Genomic DNA, 17,639 nt, shown 5'->3' on the forward strand with positions numbered 1-17,639 from the left:
AAAGTTAATATTACATAAGTGATAAGCAGAATACACAGGCGAGGTCCATAGGCTCTTATCTGAGGCCATGCGGGGCCAGGTGTGATTTGGAATTCTGATTTTTTTTTTAATTTTAGGAATTACATGACACCCTAAGCTGGGTCCAGGTCAGCATCTATAATCAAACATTAGTGTCTCTACCATGAAATGTATGATTATTTCTACTAAGTGGATGAATAATGGCTATAAATAGCCTCACACCAGTTCGAGTCGGAGTTTGCTGCCAAATGAGTTCAGGCAAGGCCACGTTAACTGCCAAATGAGTTATGGGAAAATTCTGTCTTCAGGGCTTTCTGGATTTGGAAATTTGGAATATAAAATTGCAAACCTGTCTTATGGAATGTCCCTTCATAGAACGTCATCTACTGGTCAGGAATGATACAAAGGCATATTTAAACCCACCAAATGATATTATATCAAGTAATCTGCAAGTGATATTATTCAATAAATACTTAAAATAAAGGGTCTGCACAGTTATTTGCTTGTTTATTGGACTGGGAATTAAACTCAGGTATGTTCTACCCCTGAGCTACACTCCCAGCCCAAATTTTTAAATTTTGAAACAGGGCCTCACTAAGTTGTTGAGGGCCTCAATGAGTTTCTAAGGCTGACCTTAGGCCTGAAATCCTCCTATCTTAGCCTCCCAAATACTGGGATTATAGGCATGTACCACTGCATCCAGCTTAGATCGTTATTTAAACAGAAGATCTGGAAAGACACGAAGGCTGGATCCTGTTAGCAGACATTCCTAGCCAGAGGCATGGTAGTGATTAGTAGGCATCCTTTTTACCCACCTTCAATAGAAGTCAATATTTTATACAGGCAATCTTCTGTTTACCAGAGACAACCTATCGGCTAAGAAAACATTCCTTATTAGTACAAGGCTGATTTCATACAATAGCAGAATGGATGAGACCTTTAAAAATCACTATAGTAAGTACCCTATAAGTACACTGCAGTATCACTGCGTAATCCCAGCTAGTCAGGAGGCTGAGGCAGTAGCACCTCTGGCTCAAGGCCAACCTGCACAACTTGGGGTGATCCTGAGTGAAGATAGAATAAAGATGGCTGAGGACGTAGATCACTGGTAGAGTACTTGCATAGCGTGCACAATGCCCTGGGTTCAGTTCCCGGTACTCCCCCCAAAAAAATCAGTGTAGCAATCTGACCACCTCTGAGAGCAAAGAATCTTTTTATCCCCAGAGTCACTAAATCCTTTAAGATTACAAAAGTAAGGCTGGGCGTGGTGGCGCACGCTTGTAATCCCTGCGCTTGGGAGGTGGAGACAGGAGGATCGTGCAGTTCGAAGCCAGCCGTTCTGGCTTAAGAGACCCTGTTTCCAAATAAAAAAATGTGTAAACTAGGTCTGGGAGTGTAGCCTGGAGGTAGAAGGGCTTCCAGGAACCCCAGTACCACCAAAAAATAAAATAAAATAAAATAAAACAAGATTACAAAAGAAAGCAGAGCATGGTGGCACATTCCTGTAATCCTAGTACTTAATAGGCTGAGAGTCCAGGTTCTGGTCTAGCCTTAACAACTTAGTGAGATTCTTAGCAACCTATCCAGACCCTGTTTCAAAGTAAGGCATTTAAAATAAAGGGCCAGGGGTGTAGGTCAGAGGTAGAACCTCAAACACACACACACACACACACACACACACACACACACACACACACACACAAACATTACAAGGGGAAAAGGTTATGGTCTTTACCCCTGAGCTATACACATACATCTGCATGTGACAAGTGTCATAGTTATTTTCAAAGGTCCAAGGAGAACTCGTAGCTCAGATTGTTGGCATTTTTGAAAATAAAGCAAATGTGTTAGAGTTTCACAGCAATCTCAGTCTTCATTTTATGATGTCCCTGACTGTGGCCCCATGCCTCAGTGGTTTCTGTGATATTTATCTCAACATATGATTTTCTGTAGAATATTTATAAGTACTTTTAAACTCATTGTGACCTTTTGTCCTCATCTTAAAGGTTAAAAAGAAGAAAACTAATGATTTTTTTTTAAAAAAAGTTTTTCCTTTTATAATTTTATGTGCAATACCATGCACAACTCGGGAGGGAAGAAAAAAAAATCCCTCTAAGGAAAAGGCATAAAATTTCCTAGCAGTAAATGTATCACACATCAATTTTCAATTTGACATTAACTGGGAAAGGAAATGATGAAGTAAATTTTCTAAGTGTTGAGCTGTCACCAGAAAAAAAAAAAAAGATTTATATTAGTCCCTGACATCAAATCATGACAGTATTAGGCACACAGTTTCTTTTGTTTGACATTTTTAGGAGTCTGATGGGAGAAGATTCTGGGTGTGTTCAGTAGACACTTCCCCCTGCACTCTTAGCCCATGCATTTGTGAAGAGCATCCTTCTCCATCTAAGTATCTGCAAGAGGCTGCTCACCAGCGCCTTGGCAGCCCCGCAGGAAGAGGGCGAGAACTCCATGATCACTTTGAAAAGACTGCTGTTTGCTGGAGAAGTTAAGGCTTCCTCCAGGCCTGGGCGGGAAACCTTCCGGGCAGCCTCTTTCCGTTTAGTCTGGTGAAGTGGAAAAGTACACTGTGCCAAGCTGGGGCTGGATCCCACCTGAAGTATCACCTGCCACAAGGCCTGCATCTAAGAGCTTGCCACACTGTCTCTAGGTAGGTCCTGGGACAGGCGAGGAGGAGGAGGCCTGGTAGGCTGACACAAAACCCACACGCCTGGCTCCCCGCCCATCATGCAATATCCTTTATCAGGCTGGGCAGCCAGGCTGGGGCTGGCCTGGGCCCAGGGCCAGGGAGGATGATGGAGAGCTCCCCCCTCGGGTCAAGTGGCCAAGGAGGCCCATTGTTACCTTTGAGGACCACTTTTTCTTCCCTGCCAGGGGGAGAAAAACTCAATCATAATAACTAATGTTCTTGGCTCGCTCTTTTGCTCCTCCTCAGTGTTGAAAACATACCCTGGATCTTGCTGAACACAGAATCTGAAACAACCCCAGAAGATACCAGTGCGTTCAGTCAAGGAAACCAGACCCCAAAGGCCATATAGGACATCATTCCATTTATATGAAAAACAGGCATGCATTCTTTGAGAGTGGTAATCCATTCTGAGGAACGTTTCCTTGGGCCATTTCATGCTTGTGCAGGAATTATAGAGTGTAATTACTAAACTAAGATGGCCGCAAAGTCACTCAGTGATATAATCTTACAGGACCCGTCACTGACCAAGACGTCATATAGAGCCTATGAACGTATCCAGGATAGGCAAATTCAGAGACAGGATGTGGGCTCGTGGTCGCCAGGGGCTGGGAAGAAAGGGTAGGTGAGTACTTGCTTAATGGGTGTGGGTTTCCTTTTGAGGCAATGAAAATGGTGTGGAACCAGATAATGGTGACCGTGGCATGACCTTTGGATGTACTAAATGTCACCAAACTCTGCACTTTAGATGGTGACAATGGTGACTTTTATGTTATATGTCCTTACCACAATTTTAAAACAATCTAATAGGGTTCTTTTCTGCGGTGCCTACATTTACTTAGATAATAAAAAATCATATAAAAGTTTTTTGAACAAAATAGAGGGGAGGGAAGAAAAAAATGTCATGGCTTAAACAGTGGTCAACTTAGTTTTTGACAGAGTTTAAAGCAAGCAAGGCAGGATCTTAGTCTTCAAGAGTGGGTAGGATTCTCTCCTTCCACAGACAAGGACTGAAGGGCTCCGCAGAAAGGGTTTTGGAAAGCCGACATCTAGCATTGGGTCTGCTTTCGCTGGGACTATGTCCTATGTGACATGGTCTCTCTGAACCTCACTTTTACATCATTGAAGTGGGTGTGAACATGCCCAGTGTGAACTCCTCACAGACCGCTTGTAACAAGCGGGAGTAACAAGGCCCTGTTACTCCCCATCAGGAGAAAGCCAGAGCCCTGTCTCAGAAGTGAAGCAGCTATTCATGGGGCATAGGCTATGGGCATAAGTGACCCTCCAAGGCCTTTCAAGGTGGAACTGAGGAGAGGGGGCAGTCCTTGTAACCCAATAGTGTAGGGTTGGCAGGCAGAGCAGGGCAAAGGTCAGGAAGCAAGTTTTAACCAATGACCTGTTTTGGTTTGTTTTTTTTTTGTAAGTCTGGGGATGGAACCCAGGGGCATTCGACCTCTGAGCTACACTCCCTGCCCTATTTTTTTATTCTTTATCTTGAAACTGGTCTCACGAAGTTGCGGAAGGCCTCACTAAGTAGCTGAGGCTGTCTGCAAACTGCGATCCTCCCGTCTCAGCCTCCTGAATGCTGGGATTTACAAGTGTGCGCTACCATGCCCGGCAAATGACCTCTTTTTTAAACAGCAAGGCATCGGCCTGTAGTTTGGGATAAATTACTCTGCAGGAATTTCCTGAAGCAACTGCAGTTATTTATTGGTATACTGTCATATGGCTCCAAAGGGCTCACACCAATACAACGCTCTCTATTCCAGGTCTGGGTTCTGCCACGTTTGATGTGGCAGCTCAGAATTCCCAGAAATGCTGTCGCATATCAGGCACATGGTCCAGACACCCAGTACATCCTTCGTGGTCTCTCTGTCTCACTGCCATTATAGCTAAAATCTCACTCCAGAGCCCAGTCAGAACAAGAAGCAAGCCTCTTCCCACCGCCCACCATCTGACTGGTTTCTCACCTTTGGACATTGGCAAATCAATTAAGCCAATTTTTATGGGGTTTTTTTTTGGGGGGGTTACTGGGGTTCCTGGAAACCCTTCTATTTCCAGGCTACACTCCCAGACCCATTTTTATATTTTTATTTGGAAGCAGGGTCTCTTAAGCCAGCAAGGCTGGCTTCGAACCTACGCGATCCTCCTGTCTCCGCCTCCCAAGTGCGGGGATTACAAGAGTGCGCCACCACGCCCGGCTCAGCCAATTTTTAATTAAAAAAAAGCCCCAAGTCAGCCAGGCATGGTGGCACAGGCCTGTAATCCCAGTACTTGGGAGGCTGAGATAGGAGGACCGCAGGTTCCAGGCCAGCCTCAGCTACTTAGTGAGGCCCTCTGCAACTTAGTGAGACCCTGTTTTAAAATAAAGAATAAAAAACAGGGCTGGAGATATATCTTGGAGGTAGAATGCCCCTGGGCTCAATCATCACTACTGCAAAAAATAAAACATAATAAAAAAGTCTAAGTCACCGGGACATGGTGGTGCATGCCTGTAATCCCAGTACTTGAAAGGCTAAGACAGGAGGATCACAGGTTCGAGAACAACCTCAGCAAGTAGTGAAACTCTCATCAGCCTAGTAAGATTCTGGTTTGGGTTTTTTTTTTTTTTTTTTTTTTTCTTTTTTCTTTGCGGTACTGGAAATGGAACCCAGGGACACTCTACCTCCAGGCTACATCCCCAGCCCTATCTTTCATTCTTTATTTTGAAACAGGGTCTCATTGAGTTGCAAAGGGTCTCACTAAGTAGGGGAGGCTGTTCACAAACTGCAACCCTCCTGTCTCAGCCCCCCGAATGCTAAGATTATAAGCGTGCACCATCACACCTGGCAAGACCTATTTAAGAATAAAAATAAAAATAAAATAGGACTAGGGTGTAGCTTGGAGGTAGAATGCCCCTGGGTTCAATCCCCAGCAACACACACACACACACACACACACACACACACACACACGTCTTTTCACCACCCTGAAGGAAACCATAGCAGATCAGAGGGGTCGTGATGCTCACAGACCTCAGTCCTAGGTGCTGTGTGACTCATTCTGTGACTCTGGGCCAATTATTTATTACGTTGAGCCTCACTTTCTCATCTATAATACATATCCATCAATTTTTATTATGTAAACAAGTTCTTGCCCTCAAATTCTAATTAAAATGTCTTCGAAGCTTGGACAGAGATGGAGTTTCTTTTTGTGTGTGTGTCCATTTGTCTTCATGTGTCCCTGGCTTCCAGAAGGGCCTGGGAGGAGCTCCCAGGATGCAACAGACTGGCTGTTCCTGTGAAATCCTGAGGCTCACGTGCTCAGCGTGTGGGGTCCCCCGGGACAGGCTGGTCATAAGGGACCCACAGACATATTTTCATACCCAAAGCTGCCACGCTGTTGGAACGGGCGTCCCAGAGTTTAGTGTGATGATCTGAACGTGGTCAGCCGAGGTTCTCCTTGGCCACTCGCCTCCCCTCCTTCCCTTGTCTTTCCAACACCTGCGTGTATGGCGCTGTTGAAATGTGCAGTCAGTCCCTTTCAAGCCAGTTTGCTGCAGAGAGGACAAGTACAAGAGTTTTGTTTCACTTTCAGCATTTAGTTGTATAAACTAAACTATCAGTTTTCTGACCTACAGAACCATCAGTGTCCGGATGGGCCGTTACATCCAAGGAACAAGGGTGCTGTCAATCATTGCTCTTTTGGACACTGCAAATGGAGGTGTTAGAAAAGGCCCCTGAATGGATTGGGACGTAGTTGGGTTCCAATGCCCTCTGCTCCCAGTAAAAGTTTGGGGGTTAAGTTTTTTATCTGGTAATCGCCATGTTGGATGTGTGCAGGCTGCTGGCTTAAGCTGAGTTTTGAATGCTAAGGTCTTTTTCTAGTTTTTCTAGATCTCATTAACCATAACAAACCCTAGTCTTCACCATGGATGTATTCTCGAAAGTTCAGACTGCCTTTGAAGGCAAACCTAATCGCTTTCTGTGGGATTTTTTTTATAGCAAACAAGTTCATCGTCGAGCTTATAGTTTTCTATCAAGAACCATGAATTGATCTCCAACTGGAAGCTGGAAACTATGTTACATAATGGGCTGTTCCCAGTCCTGGCTCCCAGGTTGCTGTAAGGCTGGAGGAGGCAGTGACCTATGTTAAGCCGCTAATTCAATTATGCTGGCTTTACTGTGGAACCCCAAAGAGGGGGCGAGTCTAAAGCTGCCAGGGGAAGCATCACCACTAGGCATCAGGGAGCCAGACCTGAGATGACTGGTAGTTTTCGCCAGCATTCCCAGCAGAGGGGAGAAACTTTCAAAGACGTGGAAGCCAGAACGAGAAGGCTGTCTTCCAAGGACAGCAAGGAAAGGCACATGGCGGCCAGGCTCCCCAAATGGGAAAAGGTCCTAGAAAGCTACATTGGGAAGGAGTGCGTACATCTTAGCAAGACTCTGGGACTTCTTGCTGTAGAGAATAGAGCCCCTGGAGGTTTTCAGGTAAAGAACAGTCAAGTCTCATTTGAGTTGTATCACCCATACTCCATGATGAGAGATGGATGGGTGGAAAAGAAATAGAGAAAGATTACTTAAGAGATCTCAGATGATGAGAGAAGGCCAAGAATTGTGAAGCAGGAGGCAGGCCCAAGAGCAGGATTTCCTGGATGGGAGAGTCACAGTAAACAGAGTTAGATGTGTGGTTTGAAATTCTGGGGTCGAGGTGAACAGGCAGGGAGAGAAGTCCATTGACCGGCTAGGAAAAGAAATCTGTTGCTCAGTGTGGGACTGGAGACATAATGCCGGGCTTATTGACCCACCTCTAAGGAGAAGCCTCCAGTGAAAACTTCCTGATAGTAACGAAAGCACCACAAAATAAGTTGTCAAATATGGACAGGGAGAGGACAAATGATGGGGAAGAGACAGTCATTTCTAAAGCTTTCCCTAGTCGGATTTTCAAGATGACAGTATAATATTTCTCTTTCTTTTTCTCTTCTTTCTTTGCTTTCTTCTTTCTTTCCTTCTTTCTTTCTTTCTTTCTTTCTTTCTTTCTTTCTTTCTGAGAGGGTACTAGGGATTTAAATTCAGAGGCATTCTACCTCTGAGTTCTCACCCCTTCTTATTTTTCATTTTTAAGTATTCTTCAATAAGTTGCAGAAGCTGGCTTCAAACCTGTAATCCTCCTGTTTCAGCCTCCCCAGGACTGGGATTACAGGTGTGCGCCACAAACAACTGGTGATAGTATTGCTTATACATATATCTTTTAAAGCCAATTCAGACATCATATAATACTAAGAAAAATAGAAATGTTAGTTATCACAAATATGCGTATGTGTGCATGCATGTACATGTCTGAGTGTGTGTGTGTGTGTGTGTGTGTGTGTGTGTGTGTGTGTGTGTGCATGCATGAACCTCCTTCCTGTTCTAGGAAAAGCTGGTGCATCAGTTCCCAGCCAGGTGAGCTGCCTGAGAATAGCTGGGGAAAGTTACGTTCCCCTTCAGAATTTAAGTTCGTTGTCCTCGTGTGCCCAATGTATGCGGGACTTTTCCCCTCCATCATTGAAAGAATGCATTTGGCACCGAGGACCTGGTATCAGGCAGACAACATATTTCTTACTTTAGAAGTGCAACTGGTAGAATAAAGAGCCTGAGAACCGGAACTGCTGCCAGAAATAGCAGGACAAATTCACCCACTTCCAAGAAGGTCACTCAGCTGCAGAACAGGGTGCAGGCAGATTGAAGCACATTCCTGGCACTGCCAGCCATGTCTGCCTGTTGCATAACTCACAGGCCTCTGTTCCCCGGACAGAGAGCGCCACGTTGACCCGGCGTTTTCTGTTCCTCTCTGTTGTACCATTTTCCAGTCCCATCATAATAATCTCTGCTTATCAGGTGGCCTTCCCTACAAAGGCAGCCTTACTTCTCTTTTTAACAGCTACCTGTTGAGGATCCTATTTTTAACGAGCAATTATAAACCAGGAGCTGTCATCTGTCAGGTTTTAAATGCTTGTTAAAAATAGGAGTCTTAGACGTGTAGTCATTAGACAACAGAAAGCTGTAAACAATAGGAAAAGCAAGCGACTATGGGAGATGTTAATTACATCTGAATTCATTACTGAGCCTCAGCCCAGGCACGGCCCCAGTCTGTGGCAAATCACAAAGAGAAGGAGAGCCATCGCCCTTCACGGAAGCCCTTCACTGACCTTCAGAAACCGACATCCCTGCAGATGCTCCATTCATGTCCATAAACTAGAAAAATCCTAGGTTGCTTACCTGCTTGCCTGCCTGCCTGCCTGCCTGACCTGTTTTAGTATAGGAATTGAAAAACTAGGATAGGACAAAAATGATGCTCAGCTTGGACAATGCTTTGAAACCATGGCCGATTTTTCTTTAGTTTGGCTTATTCTACGCAGCACTCCACTGCCAGATTTTGTGTATCCCATCACTTGATCTGAGAGAACACTGGAAGATAAATATTGTGCTACCACATTTTGCTGATGAGGAAACTGAGGCTTCGTGGAGTCAAATAACTTCCCCAAGAATGCAGAATTGAGAAGTAGGTGCACAGGGCTTTAGGAACCCAGGCACTTCCTCCAGAGCCCACCTCTTTCCCATTTTCCTGGGATGTTCCGAACTGTCTCCCATCTACAACCGCTAAATGCTCTTTTATGGAACTGAAGAGAAGCCCCGGAACCCCACCCTGCCACTGGGCTTTCTGATTCAAGCCATGCTTGGTTAGGAGGGTGGTGGCAGCTTGAGTCTCTCTACATCACCTCAAGTGGACAAGTGATGTTGCGATTTGTCCCAGCTCAACATCCTGTCATGGATGCTCCAGATACTGCAGATAATCTTGATGGGAAAGATGCAAAATCTAAGGAAACATCTGCACAGGTCCATTGAAGACCACATTTTTAACACTAGCAATTTTTGTTTTCACCCAATTTTCTTTTCAGGCCCATGACTCCTTTTCTCTTCTCATACATGATGGACTAATATGTGCTTTTCATTTGGAGAATCTCTATTCCTGCAATGTTTCCCCCCCCCCACTATTTCTGTTGTGTGTGATGATTGCTCTTGATTGTCAACTTGATTGGATTGAGAGATGCCAAGGAACTTAGTGAAACACTCTTCCGGGTGTGTTTGTGAGGGTGTTTCCAGAGAATGTTTGCTTGTGGGGTAGCAAACTAGTGCAGGAGATCTGTCATGAATGTGGGTAGTGCCATCTAATAAGCTGAGGGCTTGGATGGAACAAAAATACAAGAAGGAGGAAGCCTGCGAGCATAGGCAAGCTCAATTCTCCTTGAACCAGCATGTCCGTTGCTGTGGCCATTGCTCGTAGGCATGAGACTCCAGCTCCCTTACTCATCCAGTGTCGACTCTCACCAGCAACTCTGTAGGGAACTTCAGGCCTTCAGCCCAGCCTGGGCTGCATCACTGGTCCCTCTTGTTTTGAGGCTCCAGTTTCTTGGAATGAGTGGCTACTGGTTCCTTCAGCTCTCCAGCCTGCTTATGGCCATTATAAGCCATTGTCCAGATAATCTGGACTCTGGTTGTACAAGCCAATCTAATAAAGCCTCTTTTAGGATCAACACATATTTTATTGGTTATGTATTCTTAGAGAGCCCTGATGAATACACCCTGACTTAGGGAAATTCAAGTTTTCCCATGCACAGAACCCTAGGACATGATAGATTGTTAAGTCTAGCATTATTCATTTATTTATTTATTTGTGTGTGTGTTTTGCTAGGGATTGAACTCAGAAACATTCTACCTCCAAGCTGCACCCCCTATTCCTATTTTATTTTGTATTTGGAAACTGAGTCTAAGTTGTCAAGAATCTCACTAAGTAGCTGAGGCTGGCTTCGAACCTGCCTTCCTCCCAAGTATTGAGATTACAGTCAGGCGCCACCACACTTAGCTTCTATTTCAGAAGACCTTTAAATAGCAGCTCCTAGTATGTTGGATTCTACCTCAACAGCCATCGAGGGAGGGAATGAAAGTCCTGCTAATTGACAATCATACCAGTGACTGCTGCACATCTCTAAAATGCTCATTGTTATGTGTTTATTAAAGCCTATCTATATGCTTGTGTTGAATTCTAAAGTACAAAATCATTCCCAAAGAACTCCCAGTTTGATTGCACTCCAAAGAATAGGAGAAAATATGTACCATATGCAATCAAGTGTTCAAGTGATGAGTAGAAATTCAGTTCAGTCGATGAGAGTGTGCGGCATAATGTTTCAGATCCACACCTACAGTAGTAAGTGAGCCACTGTTTTCTCTGCTAAAACTCAAACAAAAGTTCATAATTTTCTATGGGTAGCTATGACATCATGCTAAAGACATCAATCAGGGGTTTGTTTCTGGCATTTAGGGTTTTCTTTTCTTTTAACATCTTTGAAAGTTTTGATAAGATTCAGTCATCATAGCCACAGATAGTAGTTTTGTTGCAAATAAAGATTATTTTCCCATTACATACTTGCTCCTCCTTGGGTGTTTTTCATTTTCCAAATGCATTCTCCAAAGTTGACGCATGCCTGCCATCAACAGAGGTTGAGACAGGAGGATCCCAGGTTCAAGGGCAACCTCGGCAACTTAGTGAGACCCGGTTTCAAAATAAAATAGAGTAGAGCTCAGAGGTAGAATGTCCCTGGGTTCAATCCCTAGCAACACACACGTGCATATATATACACACATGTACACACACATACACACACACACACACAACGCATATACACACAAGCACACATTCTCCAGAATATCAGTGTCCTAAGGATTTTGCTTCTGGAACCCTGTTTTGAAGCACCTCCGTTGGGAGTCCAGGTTCTACAGAAGGAATTCCCGGGTATCCTGGAAAGAGTGCTGCAGGACTGCACAGAGGCCTTCTACATTCTTTTTTCCATTTGTAGAGCTGCTGATAAGTTTTTCCACGGAGCGGTCCAACCCCTTTTGTGGCAAGACCTTTTTCTTTTTTTTTTTTAAACAAGTCAGTAAACGAGCTGGAACTTCTGTCAAGTCTGGTGTCTCTGTTTAAATGGGTGCAAATTTAACCTGACACATTAATTTCTTTCTAGAAAACAATTTATATTCATAGACGCATGTGATCCCAGAGTTGGAAGGGCCTTCACATTCACCCAGCCCAAACACCAACTCAGGCTTGAGTGGCTCTCGTCTAAAGGCTTCTCTTCTCCAGATCAGCTGGGCTGAGGTCCCAGAGTCAGGTACCTTGCTCTCCCTGTCCCGTTGGCACAGTGTCTCCGTGGTATCCATCTTGCTGTGTGATCTGGTGTGGCTGGATGCTGAGTGATAGGGACAGTAGAGACTGGCTTTCACTTTTTTGTTTTGTCTTGTTAATTCTATATTTAAAGAAAGATGGTGCCAGGCGTGGCAGAGGTGGATGCTTTAAATCTCAGTACTTAGGGGGCTGAGACAGGAGGATCACAGGTTTGCGGCCAGGCTCAGCAACTTAGGAAACTCCCAGCAACTTAGAGAGACCTTGTTTCAAAAAGAAAAAAATTCAAAACTGGACTAAAAGCCAAGTGTGGTGGCCAATTCTTGCAATCCCAGTACTTGGAAGGCTGGGACAGGAGGACCGCAGGTTCACAGCCAGCCTCAGCTATTTAGTGAGGCCCTCCACAACTTAGTGAGACCCTGTTTCAAAATAAAGAATAAGAAAAAGGGGGGATGGAAGGGTAGCTCGGAGGTAGAATGTCCCTGGGTTCCATCCCTAGTACCATGAAAAAAAAAAAAAAAGGTAACAACTGGGGGCTCTTAATCAAGTGGATTTCTGCAAGTAGAAGTCCAGGAAGGGATTTTTTTAAATTTTTTATTGAACATAAATGGTATACATTTAAACTGTACTTGGTGCCCTCTCCCCCCACCCCGGCCCCCGTTTTCCCTTCCCCCCTCCCACCAATGATTGTCCAGGGTAACCATGCCATATTCATAATTTTACACATATTTGGATGTAGACCCTCATTAATCATCTTCAGCCTTCCTCCTCTCCTATCTTTCCATTCAAGCTTTGCTGGTATTTCCCCTCCGTTATCTGGAGTCCCATTGGTATCCTCTAGGTTCCCTAGTTTGGGCATATTAGAGGAAATATATGTGCCTTCTCCTTCTGTGCTTGGCTGATCTCACTTAACATAATGCTCTCCAGGACTTTTCATCCTCTTGCAAAAGGTATGATTTTGTTCTTCTTTATGGCTGAGTCGAATTCCCTTGTGTGTATTTCCCAGAGTTTTGCTATCCATTCATCTGTTGATGGAGACCTGGGTTGGTTCCATATTTTGGCTATTACAAATTGTGCTGCTATGAACATAGGTATGCATATGTTGCTATATTTTTCTGAATTCAACCCTTTTGGAAAAATACCCAGGAGTGGTATAGCTGGATCATATGGTGGATCTATTCCCAGCTTTCTTAAGAATCTCCACACAGATCTCCATAGTGGCTGAACTAGTTTGCACTCCCACCAACAGTGTAAAAGAGTTCCTCTTTCCCCACATCCTCGCCAGCATTTGTTGTTATTTGATTTCTTTATGCTTGCCACTCTGACTGGGGTTAGATGGAATCTCAGTGTAGTTTTGATTTGCATCTCCCTGATGGCCAATGATGTAGAACATCTTTTCATGTATATATTGGCCCTTTGTATCTCTTCTTTTGTGAAGTGTCTATTTAGTTCATTTGCCCATTTCTTGATTGGGTTGTTTATTTTGCTAGTGTAGAGTCTTTTGAGCTCTTTGTATATTCTGGATATTAGCCCCCTATCAGAGTGGTGGCTGGTAAAGATCTTTTCCCATTCTGTAGGCTCCAAGAAGGGATTTGATCTTGAGGCAGCCAATGAAACCCTGAAAGAAATGAGACCCTGGTCAAAAAGAAAGCACCCACCTGCCCAGTGACCAGGAGTTACAAGAGTCCTGGCTACAGACAGAAGTAGGGGAGAGAAATGTGTCGTCAGAGTCAAAGGCCTGGGCAGCAAGTTAAGATTTCTTTCTTTCCTTCTTTCTTTCCTTCTTTCTTTCTTTCTTTCTTTCTTTCTTTCTTTCTTTCTTTCTTTCTTTCTTTCTTTCTTTCTCTATGAATCAATATATTGACTTTACAGATAACACAAGAAAAAGGGGTCCCTAAAAGGGGAGCTGCGAGCAGGCCATGGTTAGTAACAACCACAAGTTTCTATTTGGGAGCATCTGATCCATTTGCATCCAAAACTTAAACAAAGGATCTCACAGAAGGATGAGATTTTTTTTTTCATCCCTGGAATTTATGTTTGTCTCCCCAGAATTGCTACTCGATTCCTGGTTGGCACGCTCACTGTTTAGTTCCGTGGAGCTCAGCTGGGTTCCCTCTCCCTGCACGTTTTACACTTTATTAAGCATAAAGAAAAGTCAACATGATCAGAAACAGGTATCTGTTTACCTACCACACACTAGAATTGATTAATATTCATATCAGGTCATATTAACTTCAGATCTTTTAAATATATAATATTTACATTATATATAATATTTGCATATGTTAAAGCCCCTTAATTACCTACCCAGGGCCATTTCCTCTCAGAGTTTACGTCAATCACAAATTTGGTAGGTATCCTTTACCAAAATGTTATATCTATACCATATATTTAAACACATAGATATATCATAGAATATTATCTTGTCGCCTTTTTAATCAATTACTAATTTGATTATATTGTGGGTATTAACTCATACCTATATCATATCATAGGTATGAATCTGTAACTGTCTGTTTTTCAGCAATTTCTTTTGAGGTCTTAGAGTCTGCAGGACCACTAGTTTTGTGAAGTACTTTTTAAAAGCAGGACAATTTCCATAGGACAAATGTTCCTATTAGATGATGAAAACATTAAAAGTGTTCAATTGCCCCCGCACAGAGTATCATGAAGATGTTGGATTTATCCAATTAAAATCACACTTTTAAACACTGCAATGAGAACTAATCAGCATACTTTTGTCTTTACTTGTTAGAGCTGTTTCCTTCAAATCAAAGTACTCTAAAGATGAAAGACCCAGGTTGTTGTTTTTTTAAGCCTCCCAGAATTAAATCATTCCATCTCTCATCCCACTAAGTTCATTCAAATAGAAAAAAGCAAAGCCTTCTGTTCTTCCCTTTTTTATGGCATCTCGGCCTACTTTCATTGGGGCTTGCTTCAATTTTCTGGCCTGATTTCTTGTCACCATCTTTAATTCCCCTGCGCTGAGACATATTCTTTTTCTACGCCTAAGTCATGCAGAATGGTGGTCTGGAAGGACGGCTCATTGGCCTTATTTATCTTGTGGTTTTGTCTCATTATTTTGCCATTTCGTTGCAAGTCAGTATTTTTTTTTTTAAGGGCCTCCCACTGGCAAATGAAAGTTGACATAATGGAGCAGAACAAGGGTTTTTGGAGCCTCGAGGTCTGTGATGTAAATACCCGGGCTTGTTTTTAAAGGGTTTTCGTAATCCACTGTATAAATATACCATATTTACATAATTTCCAAAACACTTTGAAGCCGCAGCCCTCACAACCCCTTCATCTGTTAGCAACCCATCACATGTAAATGCGGTCCGCGAGCCTGAATCCCATGACACTTGGCTGGTTTTCAGATTTCCCAGGAGCTGGAACCCCGAACAGGGGCTTCCCCATCATGCTTCAAAGACAGCGTCATGAGCGCATCATCTACTCTGGACGGAAGAAGACTCCGGGCTTGTGATAAACTCGACCTCTGCGGAGTCGTAGCGGATGGGACTGGAGGGAGAGACCCGCTGACCTTGAACTGGGCCTTCCAGGCAGCAGTCATGGCTCTCTGTCTACCATGTACTTTTTATTTTGCCCTCTAACTCTCTGACTCGGGCTGTGCATGGGATTTCAGTGGAAGTCAACAAAGAAAAAACACAGATCAATGGATCCAGGGAGTATCTTAATGAGCAAGGGGTTTCCAGTAGTTTGTTCTACCCATGCTTAGGGGGTAAGGAGCTTAGAGTGAGGAGTGGGGGAAAGGGTTAGCAGTTTGAGTTTTGCTTAATCTTGGCTTAATTTTAAGATCGCGGGTAGAATATCATAAGGAAATACTTCTCCCTCTCTCCTTCTCTCTCTGTCTTTAGTGTATGGTACTAAGAATTTAATTCAGGAATGTTCTGCCTCTGAGCTATGACCCCAGTCCCATTTTTATTTATTTATTTATTTAGAAATGGGGTCTTGGTAAATTACCACATAAGGGCCTCAAACCTGCAGTCCTCCAAGGCATTAAGATTACAGGACTGTTCCATTCTACCTGGTTCCTCTGGGTATCTCTTAATGGCCAACTGCAGCTAAAATTGAAGAACAGGACACTCAGAGACCCTTGAGCAAACTCTCTGCCAGGTCTTGACAGGACATTTTACATTTCTCCCAAGAAGAATCCCATTTGGATTTGTTGTTGTTGCTTTGCTTTGGTTCTATTTCAACAGGCGGGGTCATTTGCTGGTATCTTCTAGGCTTTCCAGTTGGACAGACCCTTGATGGGTTTTCATTTTTTACTATCCTGCAATCATATTTTGGGGGTCACCTTTTATTATCTCTTGTTGCAATCTAGTTTTGCTAATATTTTCTCTTCAATTTAGTGTGTGTGTGTGTGTGTGTGTGTGTGTGTGTGTGTGTGTGTGTTTTACTGGAAATGGACTCCAGAGACCTTCTACCTCCGAGGTACACCCATGCCTTATTTTACTTTGAAACTGGGTTGATGAAACTCACTGCTTGCTGAGTCTCGAACCTGCAAACTTCCTCTCCCAGCCTCTCAAGTACTGGTATCGGAGACATGTGCCGCCATGCCTGGCTTGTTTTCATCTTTTAAAAATTAAACAGGCCGGGCGTGGTGGGCACGCTTGTCATCCCAGCATTCGGGAGGCTGAGACCTGGAGGATCGCGATTCGCGGACAGCCTCAGCTACTTAGCGAGGCCCTCTGCAACTCATTGAGACCCGGTTTCAAAATAAAGAATAAAAAATAGGGCAGGGGTTGTAGCTCGGAGGTCAAATGCCCCTGGGTTCCATCCCCAGACCCGCAAAAAAAAAAAAAAAAAAAAAAAAAAAATTAAACAGAAAACAGTAAGAATAAGGATAATTACAAACAAGGTGGGGGCAGGTCCTATTTGTCCACAGTGAACTCTGCCTCCTTGATCCATCCATGTCTGTCAGTAAATCTCTCATTTCAGCTCCAGATGGTCCCCTTGACCTTGAAGACAACCCTCTGAGAGATACTTTGGTTCTCACACCTAAAATCATTAATTTTGGCAGCTTGGTAGAGATACAGGCTAAAATATTCCCTCTTGGGAACTGTAGCTCCAGCCCCAAAGATGGCTTAGTGAGGCCCATGACACTCTTATCTCCAGATGAGTAAGCTTCCAATTAAAATTCTTCATTTCTCATCTGCATAACTTTCTCACACTGAGGTGCTTGAAGGGACTGTTTGACGACCTCCTTCCAGCCCTCTAATCCAGTCTTAAGGGGGGAAAAAATCAGCTGAACGTGGTGGTGCAGCCTTGTAATCCCAGTACTTGGGAGGCTGAGACAGACTGGCACAGGTTCGAAGCCAGCCTCAGCTACTTAGTGAGGTTCTCAGCAACTTAGACCCTGTTTCCAAATAAAATATAAAATAGGCCTGGGAGTGTAGCCCAGAGGTAGAAGATCCCTGGGTTCCATCCCCAGTACCATGAAAACGTTTTGTTTTTTTTTTAATTTAAAAAATAAATGTAGGCAAGAGTACATCCTTGGAGTAAGTAGATCAGGACTAGAACATCCAGTACCTGGGTACCAGTTTCATCACCATCATCGTCATCCTCCTGAAACACTTAATCAAACACCGGCTTTTGGGGGGACCTCTCCCATACACAGAAGTGCATGACGCTATCCCTGTCCCAAAGGCATTGCTAACAGCATGTGACCATGGGAAATGCATATATTTACATAAAA

The sequence above is a fragment of the Muscardinus avellanarius genome (assembly GCF_963383645.1).
Source record: "Muscardinus avellanarius genome assembly, chromosome: 4".
Taxonomy (NCBI): Eukaryota; Metazoa; Chordata; class Mammalia; order Rodentia; family Gliridae; genus Muscardinus; species Muscardinus avellanarius.